This window comes from Benincasa hispida, chromosome 9 (assembly GCF_027475165.1).
Source record: "Benincasa hispida cultivar pf3 chromosome 9, pf3_genome.v1.1, whole genome shotgun sequence".
Lineage (NCBI taxonomy): Eukaryota > Viridiplantae > Streptophyta > Magnoliopsida > Cucurbitales > Cucurbitaceae > Benincasa > Benincasa hispida.
The window spans coordinates 56,774,096-56,787,598 of record NC_143486.1 but is presented as its reverse complement, the minus strand read 5'-3'; the positions used below and the strand labels follow the sequence as shown (position 1 = coordinate 56,787,598).

Sequence of the window (13,503 nt, the reverse complement as noted above, 5' to 3'; positions counted from 1 at the left end):
CTTACTGAATACACTAATTCTGATTTTCAGACTGACGTAGATTCTAGGAAATTTACTTTATAATCAATTTTCACTCTTAATGGAGGAGTTATAGATTGGAGAAGTATTAAACAGAGTTGTATTGCTAATTCCACGATGGAAGCAGAATACGTAGTTGCATGTGAAACCACTAAAAAAGCAGTATGGCTATGCAAATTATTGGCAGATTTGGAAGTAGTTCCAGATATGCACCTGCCCATCACTTGTATTGTGACAATAGTGGTGCAGTTGCCAACTCTAAAGAACCAAGGAGTCACAAACGTGGAAAACATATTGAAAGAAAGTATCATCTCATCAAGGAGATAGTACACCGAGGAGATGTGGTCGTCACGAAGATAGCCTCAGAAGACAACCTTGTTGATCCATTTACGAAGGCCCTCTCGGCTAAAGTATTTAAGGGCCACCTGGTTGGACTAGGACAACGAGCAACATAATCTAGGGCAAGTGGGAGAATCTCTATGGTATTTTAAATGCCCTAGTTTATTGTATTTTCCCTCTATGTTTCTCAACATTATAAACAATGTATATATTTGTATGTTTATTCTCACTGAAGTTTTCATCCAAGTGGGAGATTGTTGGGAATGTCCTAAAACTCGCAGTTCGTAAATTTCATGTTAAACATTCTATTTATCAATAAAATATTATTGAGTATTTTATTCAATAAAGTTGTTGATATTGCATTTTATTATAAAAATCCAATAAACAAATTGATGGCTATAGTATGAATACTTTAACTTTATGTAGTGACATAAATAGGATCAAGTTATAGTATATAGCCTAAATGGTCTATAACTATATGGATGAAATTGTGTATCTCATCCTAGTAACACTATTGGATGTGGCCCATTTTGTATGTTGATACAGATGATGTGATCCACAAATCATTCATGTAGAGACATGTGAGTAGGGGATGAGTTTGCATAAGACTGAAACTCAAAATAGTCATTTTCTTTATAAGGACCATTTACTGTTAAAACTGACTATTTCATACTAAAATAACCTAAGATAACTCGATATTAATCCTGAGCTAACTATGAATTCTTGTTTATTCGAAATTATCCTTTGATCTGCATAGGTGAGAGTAGTCCAACAGCAATACTCAATAAGCCTCCCATTTTTGGGATAATCCTGGATAGATAGGTTAACAAATAGATTGTTCTCTTAAGTGCTAATTCCTGGTCTTGAACAACGGGGCCCCGCCTCTCGTGGTAGAGAGGGACATGATTCATAAGTGGTATTATATATCAGTTGTTCAATAGAGGGTTAGTGGGAGTTTAAGAAGCAAGATGTATTCATAGGGGTAAAATGGTGACTTTTGACCCAATTGTAAATATGAACGACCTGTGAAGGATCGACTTACCGATTATGGTTACAATAGACAGAAATACATCTACAGTGAGGAAAGTGCAACTATCAAGCTATAGTAGTATGTCTTGATAGTTAACGAATAGTAATCAATTTGGTTAAAAGAATTTTAACAAATTGATTACAAATCATTGGAGCTCATGATCTATGTAGGTCCATTAAATCCCTTTATTAGTTCATAAATTGGATTAATAAATTGAGTATTAATGGATGAAACTAGAGTTATGAATTTGAAATGTTCAAATTTAATTTTAGAGTTTTTAAATTGATTGTATACGATACAATTAAAACGTTTAATTTAATCGAAATTAAACGAAATAGAAGAATTAATTAATTTTTAAATTATGATTTAAATATTAATAATATGAAATTGAATCATATTGGTGGAATTGATGTTTTATTAATTTAATATTAAGATATTAAATTAATAATAATTTAATTTAATTTAAAGGTTTAATTAAATATTGAATTTAGTTTTATTTAAATTAATTATTTTGAATTAATTTTATAAAACTAAATTATTTAAATAAGAAAATCATTACAAAATTGATTAATTGAGTTAGTGAATTTTTCCAACTTTGGAAAAATCCACTAAACTCATTTGGGTGTTTTATCACCCAATTCCACTTACCTCTTCAATTAAACTCCCAAATAGGAGCTGTATTACATGTAGACATCCTCCATGCATGAAATTGGTTTATAAATTAAACTTTCGTGCTAAGACTTGGGAGGAGATCTAAGTTTTTGAAACTGATATACTACTAGTCTGAAAACCCTCAAAACCCACCAAAGTTTATCCAAAATTCAGCTCAATTTGAGTGTTTCCACCACACATTCCTGCTTATGTTTAGTAGAGAAGATCTTGGTGGTGGTCTACTTGAAGATTCAAGCTCAAATTCGTGGATATCCAACTGAATTCGTGGAGAGTTCTTCAAAGGTAATGTATAGTATAAACCCTCTTATAAATTTCACTTATGTAGCATGTTTAAAACTCAAATTAAGTGTAATTAGAGTGCTTAATTCTGAATTCTTCCATTGCATATTATTTTACTCCTTTAGGAGGTGGGTAGAGTTTCGTTATGCTAGTTTTGCCATTGAACTTGGAGTTTTTGCGTGTTTATGAAGTTTGAACATGTTGTGGAGTTTTTTGTTTGTTTCTGAAAGTTTATGACATTTGAATATTTTTGTTTTGTTGTAGAATATTGTTCGGAGATGAAGTTTGACGATTGCTGAAGATGTTGTGTTCCAGACGATGTCTTTATGTCTTTCTTTTGTGTATTATTTGTAACTTTTCTTTATTTTAGGTAATAAAGAATAGTATGGATTTTGTTTGTTTGTTTTATTTCTTGTATGAATCTGTTTGAGCTGATAAATTATGTTTTACAGGTTATTCAGATTAAATTTAAAAAAATTACAATTTACAAATTAAATTATTTTAAATGTTAATATTAAACTCTCGACGAGTGGTAAGTCGTTGGGAGTTACAGGAACTCCCGATGCACAGAAGGGACCTTCAGGAGTTCCTATAATTCTCGACAAAATAAAGGGTTGTCGGGAGTTGATCTCCCGACACGTTTTCCACCATTTTCCGACGATTTCAAGCGTTGGGAGAAGTGTTTGGTAACTATTTCGTTTTTTGTTTTTAAAAATCAAGTATATTTCTTCTTCATTTCTTATGATGATTTGATGGTTGAATTCTTAGTCAAATTCCAAAAACAAAAATAACTTTTTAAAAGCTAAGGTCTTGTTTGGTAACCTTTTTTGTTTTTGTTTTTGAAAATTAAGCCTATAAACATTACTTCCACCTCCAAATTTCTTCCTTTTGTTACTTACCTTTTACCAATAGTTTAAAAAACCAAACCAAATTTTGAGGAAAAAAGTAGCTTTCAAAATGTTGTTTTTGTTTTTGGATTTGGCTAAGAATTCAACCATTGTACTTAAGAAAGATACAAACCATGGTAAGAAATGTTGATGATATAGGCTTAATTTTCAAAAAAAAAATATATATATATAGTTACCAAACAAGACTTAAAATTGTTGTATGTATGTGTGTTATTTGACTTGTGTTTGTTGGTTAAAAAATGTTTTGAAACCTTAATGAAGTGTATGGTGATGATGTCTCCTTTCTCTCAAAATGAAGTGTAGGGTGATGGTGGGGATTTATGTTGTAATTATGTATATTTCTGTCTTATTCAACCATTGATTTTCATGGACCAAATCCATTTGCATGTTTGGTATTCCCTTTTGTTATTCAACTTCTTTTCTACGTGATGTTTTATCTTTGGGTTTTCTTTGTGTTATTGAGTTATAATTTTGATCCAATATTGTGTTGTTTTTCCATTTGTTGATTCATTTTTTTTTTCTATGCACAATCGTTATATGGCTCTTGAAACAGACAAGCATATAACTGATAGATAAATATCTCATTTGGCATGGATAGTATGATTTTTCATCTTAAATTTGTTTAATTAGGATGATTGGTCCGGTTGCTTAAGAAATCTAAAATGGAAAAATAATTCCTCCATTAAATTTACGGTTTGATTTCTTAATTAGTTTAAACTTGCCATTTTTGATATGTTTTTCGAATCTTATTAAGTACTTGGTTTGGGTATTAGTGTTCTGGAAACTCTGGTAGTTCTGTTGAGAGAAGATTGTTGTTTGAACATTCTTTGAACATGTGTTAAAATTAAAAATTTTGGCTTTGTTGTATAGTATTGTCATGGTGAGTTAGTAAAGTTAGTTACAAGTTAAAATATGGTAATGTTCCCTAAGTTCTTTATGTTGTTGCTTCTATGACAATTTTATAGATTTTTGGTTGTGTAGAGCATACGAGCTTGAAAATCATGGAATTAGGTTCATTTTAGACTTTAAAATACATTTGGCACTCTTTAAAAAGTTTTTGAAAACTAATTTTGTTTTTCTGATGACATGCACTTTAATATGGATGTTTTGGACACATTTAATGGGTTTTGAATGAGTATATAGTATGTGGTGACTTGAAACTCATGCAAATGAATTTTCTTTGTCAATTTTGATACATGATTCATTTTAAACAAATAAGATTGAACGTGTGCTTATTTGACTTTAATATATCTTTTTCAAGTTTATATATTTTGAAGATGCCGAAAATGACCTCTTTTGCAAACACCATCTGACTGAGTTAAACAATTTTTGTGTATTAATATTCTTTTGTTCATTTTGATAATGCCAAAATGAAATCTAATAGTTCATGTAACAAATCTAATATAACTAAACAATTCTTGTTCGGATGATACATTTTGGTTAAAGAATTAATGGTTGAATACATTTCCTTTTCTAAATTTGTTGTTGCAATGTTGAATATATTTTGGTACAGAAAATTAAATTTTTTATTTGAATATTGATCTTGAAGCATATAATAATATAATAGTAAATGTAGAACAAACTAAATTGGTTTCTGCCAACGTTTTTTGAGTTGCTAAAATACATGATGGTCATGCATTGTATATGTTTGCAATTACAAAGTTTTGGCACGTTTTGTGCATGAACAAAAATGAAACAAACACTATCTATTGATGTATCATGTGTGGGCTGAAATACAATTTCGGTTCAAGAAGACTATTACGTGGACAAATCTTCATTTCTACTGACGGATTGTGTGTGGGAAGAAATTACGCTTTCAATGCAAATCGTTGTGCTGGCAGAAAGACTTTATGCCCATGCATAAAGCGTGGACAAAAACACGAATTTTATCCATAAACAAAATTTTGTAGCAAAAAGTCTTTTTTGCTGACGTTAGCTGTGTGGCAAAAGGCTTTGTCCATGCTTTTCTTAAGATTTGTCGACATTTTATTAGTGGCCAAAGACCAAAATTCTTGTAGTGGGGTTTGAACCTCGGATATCTTGATCAGAACACATGTCAATACCACTTAGCTAAATTTATTTTGGTAAAAGTATTGTAGTTTTAAAGTAAGATAAAAAAAAAATAACATTCTTCCAAATTAAATTTTTTAGAAATTATTAAATTAAAGATTCATTTTGAACCAAAATACATTCAAATTTTAGAATTTATAATTGTACCAAAATCTAAAAATAATTCTGGAAAAATTTATATATTTTTTATGAGTTAAAGTTGCATAATTAGACTATTATTTTACACTTGAATTTGGGAGTTCTTTTTCTTAATATTGAAAGTTTCTAAATTTATTATTAATATATATCAGATAAAATGTTATAGTCTTAGTAATTGTTTTTGAAGAGGTGACTTTCAAATTAAATTTTTAGAGGTTTTTTTCTTTTTATAATATTCATTTTAAATCAAAATATATCCCAAATTCAGAAATTATAATTTATCAAAATTTAAAAGTTTTACTATAAAAAATTTATATAATTTTGTGTGAGTTCTTTTTAAAGTAATTTTGTATGAGGTTGAATTGCATAATTACACTATTCTCCGATATTAAACAAATTGACAATTTTAATAGCAAAAAAATTTAAAATTTTTTAAAGTCCAACTCATAAAAAATTATATACAACTTTTCTAGTATATTTTTTTAATTACAATTAAAATTTAAAATTTTCGGATGTATTTTAATTTAAAATGAATCTTTTACCAAATAATAAAACAAATTATAAAAAAAAAAAAAAAAAATTATCTGGCAAGAATGTAGTCTTTTCAAGAAATGGTTACTTTAAAACTACAATATTTTCTTAAAAATTTTCAAAAAAAAAAACTCCAAAATTGAGGTATACAAAAATAGTGTAATTATTATGCAACTAAAACTCGTACAAATTTATATAAAAAAAAATTTCAAGTATAATTCTTAAATTTTGATACAATTATAAATTCTAAAATATCGATATAGTTTGGTTAAAATGGATCTTTTACTAAACATTTAAAATTATTTAAAAAAAAAAACTCTAAAAATTTTAATTTGAAAGAATGTCATCTCTTGTCTTACTTTAACACTACAATATTTTTTTAATAATATTTGAACTTTACATAAATTAGTAATAATAAGATAAACAAAAATTTTATAAAACATAGACATGTATATATCAAAGATGAAAAAACCATTAATGATGTTTTAAAAAAACACTTAATTGGTTTAAAAAAAGAAAAATGAAATGAAAAAAAAAACTTTATTTCCGTCTTTTATAAGGACTAAATTGAATGAAAGAACAAAAAGATCAATTTTGTGTTGTAAATAGTGTAGTTTCAGTTTCTCAAAAAACTGAAATGAATAAGGCAAATAAATAGCTTCATTTTTGTAAATATAACTTCAAAATGGCACTTAATCCGGAGATTTTGGGGTTCCGTACGTTATTCCAATCGACACATTGTTGACCAGTGACATTTATTTGACTTTATTTCGAGATTTTTGTATAGATGACTTCTTCGAGAACGTCTATATGTCCATTACAAAAGTATGAATTCTAATTTTTTACTTAAGCTAGATACCACTATCACTTTTTATAACTAATTGTGTTAGGGATGACATCTCAACTGTAACCCTACCCCGATCGTGATAACCATACATTTTTATCACATATTAGGATTTTCCATGTGAAATATTCATATAACTTATGGCGTTAGGGATGGTCATGTGTCGCATTGACACAATGACTAGCTCTATGACAATCTCATTTCTATTGTTACGATTATTCCATAAATATAGGTGGAAAAACTCGATCTCGATCCCATTTAGGGCTATGATAGATATAGTCATTCTTAATGTCATACGTTATAAAACTGCAATAGTGGGATCTGACGCAATCAAAATGTTTGATTTCATACTTTGATGATGTGCAAGTCATCAGTCATAAAGGTGTTCTGGAATAGATCCTCCATACAAAAGCCTCATTATACTTCTATTAATCATCATTAATCATTAATCATTTCACCTTTTTATTGTTTAAAACCACAACAAGATTCTCACGTGATAGGCATCTAGAATATCACATTTATTTTGTGGTGATGTAGAATGTCCCAACATTCAGAGCATACTAGGATATCCTTACAAAAGGCATCTCGAGAATTTTGGATGGCTCGAACATGGATTTTTTAGGTTCTCGTATTGAAAGCATATATCCTTTACTTTTTTTTTACCCTTTATACATATAAATTCAAGGCCGTACTTGGTTGTTCGAACATGGATTTTGGATGGCTCTAACTTGGTTTTCTAGATTCTCCATACTTGGTTGTTTGAAACGCCAATAAATAAATTCAAGACATTCCAACAACATCAAATAGAGCTTTTTTTTTTATCTCTTATTTTTTAAATTTTGTTTTTAGATTATCTACCAAATGACCCTAATTTTTTCAACCGATAATTTTTTTTTATCACCCATTATTTCAAGGAATGACTATCAATTTTCCATGTTGTTTAAAGAGCAATAATTAGGTGCAACCTAACTTCATGCTACTCATTCCTTTCCACACGCAAAAAAAATCTTTTTTTGAGAAAAAATTGTCACATAACCATTTTTATTTGACAATTACTCATGCTTTACAAAGATAGGTGCAACCCAAGTAGCATTTAAGTATATTTTTCATTCTTTAATGATGATTAAATTGAAACTAATCCACCTGTTGCCTGTTCTCTACATTCATCGATTGATGTAAAATATTGTTCATGTTTAAATGTAATTCAACATAGTCAATTTGTGGTAAGTTTCAAACTTTTAAGAGGACAATTTGTGAAATTGTACTTTCAAAGCGAAATTTGTGCTAGTTAAATTATGTTTGTAAAGCCTCCCCCAAGAAAAGGAACATTTATGGCATAAAAAATTATGGTTGAAGCATTTTAGATGATCAATATTGAATTGCATTAAATTTGGTTGATTCAAATTGGATTAATTGAGTATTGGTATCTAATATCTCATAAAGATATACTGATGAAAATGATAGAAGAAGCAAGATGTTTATTGAGTTCTTTTTTGTGTGAATATCTATAGCCATGACGGCAGAGTCATCATCATGTGATGAAGAATTTACAGTTGATATAGAGAGACTAAACGTTAGTAAGAAAGACATGACTCAATTATTACATTACATATTGAATATTTGTACTTTTATATTTGTCAATAGTTTCACTCTTTTTTCTTTTTCTTTTTTTTTTTGGAAAATTAATAATTTTATATCTTTTTGAACGTATGCAACAATAATACTCTTGCATTAAGCATAGTGCACTTTATATTTAATTAATAATTTCACTTTTTTTTTTCATATATAGCGCATATGAGTGTGTTCTTATATTTATTAGAATTTTTAATATTGTTTTTGAGCATATAGAGCCTATAATGATGAAGCTACAAATTCTTTTTAATTTCTTTTTTCTGTTGGTATGTTGCAGAAAATGCATTTTTAAATGTGTTAATTATCTTTTGATTTTATTTAATTTAGCTAGGTTTAGAATTATGGATTCCATTTGGTTATTTTTGTTTTGAATATTGTATTAGTAGTTTTTTTAGTAGGAGTATTTCTGTACATTTAAGTATTTAATAAATTAATAAATTTATTTTTTTAGCTATTTTTGCAAAGAAAAATACAATCAGCTATTTTTAAAAATGTCTTTCAATTTTAGCTATTTGTCCAATTTTCTCTAAAATATATTTCATTGTTTTCTTAAGTTATACGCCTAAATGGAGGAGAGCATGAGAGGAGAATAATTTTTAACGTCTTCATTTATCTTTAATATATTCTACAATTACTATTTTGCCCTCTCAATCACATCCTTCATACTTTTATATTCTTGTCATTAAATCTTTAAATAATTCCTATTTTGTTATCATATCCTTTAATATTTTGTGTACCTATTTTTTTTTCCTCGATGGAGCCCGTTTGTTTTTTTTTTTAATTATTAATAAAGAATTAGCAAATTGAAACATAATGTTAAAAAACTATGGAGTTTTTCCTTAAAATAATTGTAAATAACTTATTATCATATTATATGAATATAAATTTTTTTCCAACTAAAGGAAGATTCTATCAGTGAGGCCTCTTGGTAATTATTTTATTTTTTGTTTTTGTTTTTGTTTTTTAAAATTAAACCTATAACACAACTTTCATTCCAAAATTTCTTTTTTTATTATATACTTTTCGCCCATAGTTTGAAAAATGAAGTCTAATTTTAAAATTTAAAAAGCTGTTTTTGGAATTTGGAATTTGATTAAGAATTTAACCGTTATACTTACTAAATATACAAATCATTGTAAGAAATGTGGAGAAATAGACTTAATATTAAATAACCAAAAACTATACCAAACGGGGCTTAAATAGTTCTATGTTATTTTTTTTTTTCATTTTAAAAAATATAATTGCTTACTGATTTTAAAATACATGTAAATATAGCTTAACAATTCCCTCTAATGTACCTTAAGATTATTTTAAAACTTTATTTCACCATTTTTTTCTTTGTTCATTCCATTTGAATTAAATGTTTAGGGTTAATATTATGATAAAGTAAAAAAGAATCGTTAAAAGTAATTTTTTTTAAAACAAGATTGGAGATTATCCTCTTTCGAGTTGTTAAATTTTTTATTGAAAAAAATAAAATAATAATAATAATAATAATAGCTATCAAATCCATAAAATTCCACAAATGTCTTAAAAGATACAATATGCTTTGAATTATTATTTTTTTCAAAAAAAAACTATCAAGTGTATATCGCTGCTAAAGTTATTGATAATGTTTATTTTACCCAAAATCATATATAAATAAAAATATGTTACTTCCTTTTATCTCTTCAAATTATTTTTAAAATTCATGACTCGTATTTATAAAGATATTATATTAATTCAACCAATTTATATTTTACTCTATGAAATTATTCTATGAAATTATGTTTCAAACATTTTTAATTACATCCAACGCATATCATTTTCATTATAAATTAATAAAATAAAACATATATATAATGTTGCGAATAATTTTGAATCATAGAGCATAAATGACACAAAACATGATAAAGAAAATGACAAGATTCGAGTTAAAAATAGCACCGTATGACCAAAATAGGCATGGGGAGAATTGGTTTGGGCTTTGGTCTAAGCCAGTGTGCTTGTCCTCGGCCTTGGTCGAGGCGAAGCCTAACAAAATGTCTAACAGGACATGCTTGCACATGTCTTAGCTCAAGAATATTGTCTTAGGACCAAAATAGGCCTAGGGGATGTCGAGCTAGTAAAATAGGTAATGAGGCGTGCCCCTTGCATGACCAACCCAATGAGTTAAAGGGTTATCTTGATGTAACTTCAAAACTTTATAAATGATATCTTAAATTGTCTATGGTTATGAATACGTCATTATAGCTCCAAAGAAAATAAGTCAATTCTCACACCGAATTTCTAAAGTTTTTGCATTCTCTCACTCTTTGAATTAAGTATTGGTCTGGGTGTGGCAAGCACTATATCGGGTGTAGGTTTCCGTTTATTTTGCATGTCACTTTTTTTCTTCTCTCCAAACAAATTTTCCTTGTCCAAATTTTAGCTCCAACATATAGCTTTAGTCATTATCTCTTTCATTACTTTTAAATTTCATGTTAGATATTTAATATTTAAATTTAATTAAGGGTATATTAATTTAAATTTTTTTGTTCTAAAGTTTTTTAATGTCCAGGATGGTAGTTCGAGTCTAAAATCTCTTTAAATATATACTAGTTTTATTAGCCCTCGTGTTACACTTGATATGTCCATTAAATTTTTTTAGAATGTCTATTTTACCCTTACATCTCTTTAAGCTTTACTTATAATTTTAGACAAATTTAATCTTTTCAATTTTTTTCTTCTTAAATTCACGATATAGTTTTTTCCCCTTATTTTCATCAATTAAATCTTTTACTTTTTAAAATATAATTTATTAAATTCGGTTTATATACAACTAAGGCAAGATTTATCATAATATTCCATATAAATTGAGATAGATGAAATTCTCATATTATTTGAAATAAACACATACATGTATATTTGAAAATTGAAAACAAAATTCTCCTATACATAGAAGTGTGTGTATACAACATGATTTGGAATCTTCGTCATCATCCTTCAATAGCTCTTCACGCCCTTCTCTTCTTCTTCCGATCCCTACCTAGTTATGTCCTGCACAATGTTAATGTTGTGCATGTATTGGTAATCGTTAGTGGCTATAAAGTATAAATACTTTATGTGAGACAAATAATCTGTATCAAACACGTATCGGATACCGATACTTTCAGATACGTATCTGACACGCGATTTGACATATTTATTTTTACGCATACCTTTTTTAAAGTAAAAAACAAGTTCATCTAAAAGATCAAACCTAATTTTCATCTTCACATTTGAGTCCCAAAAAGTTCGCTAAAATATAAACCATTTGGAACAATAATTTAATCAAGAAATTCTTCGTTTATCTATATTCTAGATTTTTTTAAGAAAAAAAAAAATGTATCTTCAATGTATTAGATCCTCGCTTTTTAGAAATATGTATATTTAAAAAATATATAAAAAAATGACGTATTTTTAAATATATTTATATCTTAATTTTTTAGAAATTGACGAATCGACGTATTCAATCGATCCGTATCAGTAACTATCTCTATGTTTGTGCTTGATAGCTTAGTGGTAGAAGTGATGCTGGTCTCCCATAAAATTGTTGTCCTTCCATTTGTCGATTTTCATTCCGACAAGCTTGTCCACGAACTAGAAGAGGAGGCCAATTTTGTGGCTGAAGTAGCCCCATATTGTGTGATCAAAGATCTCCACATGCAATATGCTCTATGATTTTATCAATTCCACTAATTATATATCTCTCTCTCTTTTTGTTAAATAGAATGTGGATGGGAGCTTGTTAGTAAATAGACTTAGGTTATTCTAAAAAAAGGAAATAATAAAGACATTTATTAAATTTAACCTTATTATTAAGGTCTTTTATATAGAAATCTCTAAAAAATTTTAGCAAGATTTGTACAACTCGAATCCTTTTAAAAAAAAAAACATACTTTCTGCAAATAGTGCAACCTATGGAGAGAAACAAATGAGACATCCACCCCTTTTGCAAAACATCAACCAGCATCCGTTCTACATTTTTTTTAAAGATCGTCTTTCCCTTACTTTGAGAATACACTAAATTCATAATTATCATAGATTGAAATTAAATGCCTATCATTAATATGCTAGAGTGACAATTCTAAGAGAAAAATTCAAGAATATGTTAGAATTGAAACATACCAAGTTTTTTCTCTCTTTTTTTGTTGTAATTATATTTTTTATTATTCTTTTTAAAAATGATCGAAAAATAACAAAAAATAATTTGAATATCAATTGGAAACTCAAAAGTAAAAGGAAACATTTTAAAGTTTAAAGACAAAATTAAAAGTAAACTAAAAATTTAAGAGTAAAAATGTAAAAATTTTAAACTTTTAAGGATGAAATGAAAAATCTAAACTAAAGATTTAAAATCAAAATTGAAATATTTTGAACCTCAGATAACTAAGATCAAAAGGATATTTTTTTTTTCCCCTAAAAGTAAATAAATAATAAACAAACAAACGTAAAAAGTAAGAAAAGAAAAACAGAGAAAGTAAATATTTGACTTGAACAAAAGGCCAAAACTAAACCCAAACCAAAGTATTTCTAAGTCCACAACGGGGCTCAGTTTCGTTAAATAAAAAAGACGAAAATAACATCAAAAGGAAGCTTTCTCTATCAGAGCCAGGTTTCGATCCTGGGACCTGTGGGTTATGGGCCCACCACGCTTCCGCTGCGCCACTCTGATTGTTGCAAATCTAATGTAATTATTATGTATTGACTCATATAATTTCTAGTAGAACTGGACTGCATCCCTTTTTTCACCTTCAATTAATTATCTATTCTAAAACTTAAAAATAATATAGCTAATCTATTTGAAAATAAATATAATTAATTTAATAAATCCAAAAAAAAAAAAAAAAAAAAGCAAATCAGTTACCTTTATGCAGTTATGCACTTAGCCAAAGAAAGAAAAACACATTAGTTTTGGATCAAAGACGACTTATTCTACGCCAAGGGTAATCAGTCAGCCATTATGCAAATCTGGCTAATGAAAGAGTGTCATGAAAAGCTATGGACAGGACACAATGGTTGGCAGAGAACTTATACATTGT

General features: G+C 27.8%; 1 non-coding gene across 1 annotated transcript; it reads right to left on the bottom strand.

Annotated features, from left to right (window-relative positions):
- Positions 1-13,064: 13,064 nt before the first annotated feature.
- TRNAM-CAU (transfer RNA methionine (anticodon CAU)) lies at positions 13,065-13,136 on the bottom strand. Its single transcript has one exon. It is a non-coding gene; the product is annotated as a tRNA-Met (tRNA).
- Positions 13,137-13,503: the final 367 nt, after the last annotated feature.